General features: G+C 38.4%; 1 non-coding gene across 1 annotated transcript; it reads left to right on the top strand.

Annotated features, from left to right (window-relative positions):
• Positions 1–1,780: 1,780 nt before the first annotated feature.
• TRNAA-UGC lies at positions 1,781–1,852 on the top strand. The gene has a single exon. It is a non-coding gene; the product is annotated as a tRNA-Ala (tRNA).
• The last annotated feature ends 419 nt before the right edge of the window (positions 1,853–2,271 follow it).

Below are 2,271 nucleotides of genomic sequence, written 5' to 3' on the forward strand. Positions count from 1 at the left end.
CTCTCTCTATCTCTCTCTCTCTCATTGTCTCTCCACACACACCTCCATTTCATTTACTCTTTATTTGCAAGAGTTTTTTTAGTAAGGTTTTACGGCGCTCGCAACTGCATAAGGTCATATGAGCCCCAAGGGGTGGATGTCAACAGAGAAGTCCAAACGAGGAATCAGGCTTACTCTGCACACCTCTCTAGCCTCAACAGTCTGCTTCGACTTTCAAGTCACCCCGAAAAGAGTAGTTCACAAGAAAGAGACAAACATACAGACAAAAAATGACTATAGTTAGGATGAGGAAAGAAAAAGCAGCAGTCTCCCCTATGTTGTTCTGGCACAGTTATGAGCTCGACATTGATAAATAAGCCCATATACAATTCTACTGTGCATAAGGACATGTTAATACCCCCCTTTGGGAATGGCCTCAAGACAATTTCAGTCAGTAGTCTGTCATGGTTGGGGGGGGGGGGGCTTGCAAGAGTGAAACTGCGTGCTTGTGTGTATGTGTGTGTGAGTGTGTGTGTGTGTGTATGTGTATGTTTGTTTGTTTGTGTATGACTATGTGTGCTCATATGCGCGTATGTGAATGTGTATTTGTGTGTTTGCATGTGAGTATGTATGTGTGCACTCTTTCATGCGTTTTTTATGTATAAGAGAGAGAGAAAAAAAAAAGAGAGAGAGAGAGAGAGAGAGAGAGAGAGAGAGAGAGAGAGAGAGGGAGAGAGAAAGAAAGAGAGAGAGAGAGAGAAGATGCAGAGAGAGAAAAAGAGTAAAAGAGAGAGAAAGAAAGACCAATTGCAAGTCTTTCCTCGCGCTACACACGGTCCACGCCTGTGGCCTTTAATTAAAAGACCATCACCATTTTACCTACCATAATGAGATGCATAATATACTGGTCTGTAATAACCGGCTTTTTTTTCATCCATCCCAATGCTACAAACTTTACGATAGTAGTACAAAATAGTCCACACTTTGAACTCAACTGATAATAGAAAATCGTCAAGTCATATCGCAGTATTTCTCATTCGCTTTTTTAAAGTTAGGTATTGATTCTCGATCACAATCTGACGACTTGGCAACAGCTGTTGTGTAAGGAAATACGTCGATTGTTGGACGCAAGACTGTTGTACCTCAAAAGTGTAACTTTTTACGAAGAGAGAAACATAATGATTATGCAAATGTACTTGTTTTGATAAACTTTATAATACGCATGACGTTTCGTTGCTTTAAAAAAAAAAAAATAGAAAGTTACCGTTATGACCAAACGATCCCTTTTGGTGGATCTCTCAGTATAAAACGTTATATTTATTATACTAAGAGTCAATATTGCTTTATTTTATGTTATTGCTTATTCACTGCCCTAGATATGACCTGCGATGGGTTAAAAGCACGTTTGCATTGATCTTCCAAGCAATACTTTAGCATAAAAGTGCATAAATAGCTATCCCACTTCCAAGAAGATAATATAACTTTACGTAAATCCATAAACTGTTATATGTTCAAGTATGATACAGCCTTCAGCAGTTAAGTACAAAGATGAAAACCTTATTTTAGATACTAATCTGTGAATGGATAAACGGGGTGTGGTACGGGAATGTGGGGGCGGAGAGGGGGAAGTCAATACAAGAGACTTGAAAGAGAAGATAACGGTAAAAAGATGAGGTTGAAGGAGAGGGTGTATGTATCGGGAGGGGGGGGGGGGGGTTACTATCAATTAAAACATTTGACGTGGAAATATGTTTCAGATAAACTGAACGTTAAATTAGGAAATCAAGTTCAACATATGTGAGGGGATGTAGCTCAGCGGTAGAGCGTTCGCTTTGCATGTGAAAGGCCCCGGGTTCGAACCCCGGCAACTCCAATCTTTTTAAAAATATACATTTGTTAAAAATCTGAAAGCAAAAAAGTGCAAAAGTTTTAGCCCATTTTAAAGAAGTTCGTATGTACGTATGGAACACATTACATTTTTTATACTACACGTTTCGTAAAGATTTTATTATGTGATAAAATGCTTAAGAAATTTGTGGAACAGCGTATAACTGAAATTTTACTCACAGTTTTGTTTAAAAAGTTCTCTATTGTAGTTACAAAACCGCAAAAGCAACGTCTTCTATTACAGTAGATATAGGGCAGTGAACAACAGAATTATCAGCACGGCAACACTTGAAACCAACAATAACGACAAGACAACAGTATGCTTACACGATTGCAAAGAAAAAGCTGAAATGCCTTCTTCTCCTTTTCATCATCATCATCATCATCATCATCATCATCATTAGC

The sequence above is a fragment of the Aplysia californica genome, unplaced genomic scaffold (genome assembly GCF_000002075.1).
Source record: "Aplysia californica isolate F4 #8 unplaced genomic scaffold, AplCal3.0 scaffold00099, whole genome shotgun sequence".
Classification (NCBI taxonomy): Eukaryota; Metazoa; Mollusca; class Gastropoda; order Aplysiida; family Aplysiidae; genus Aplysia; species Aplysia californica.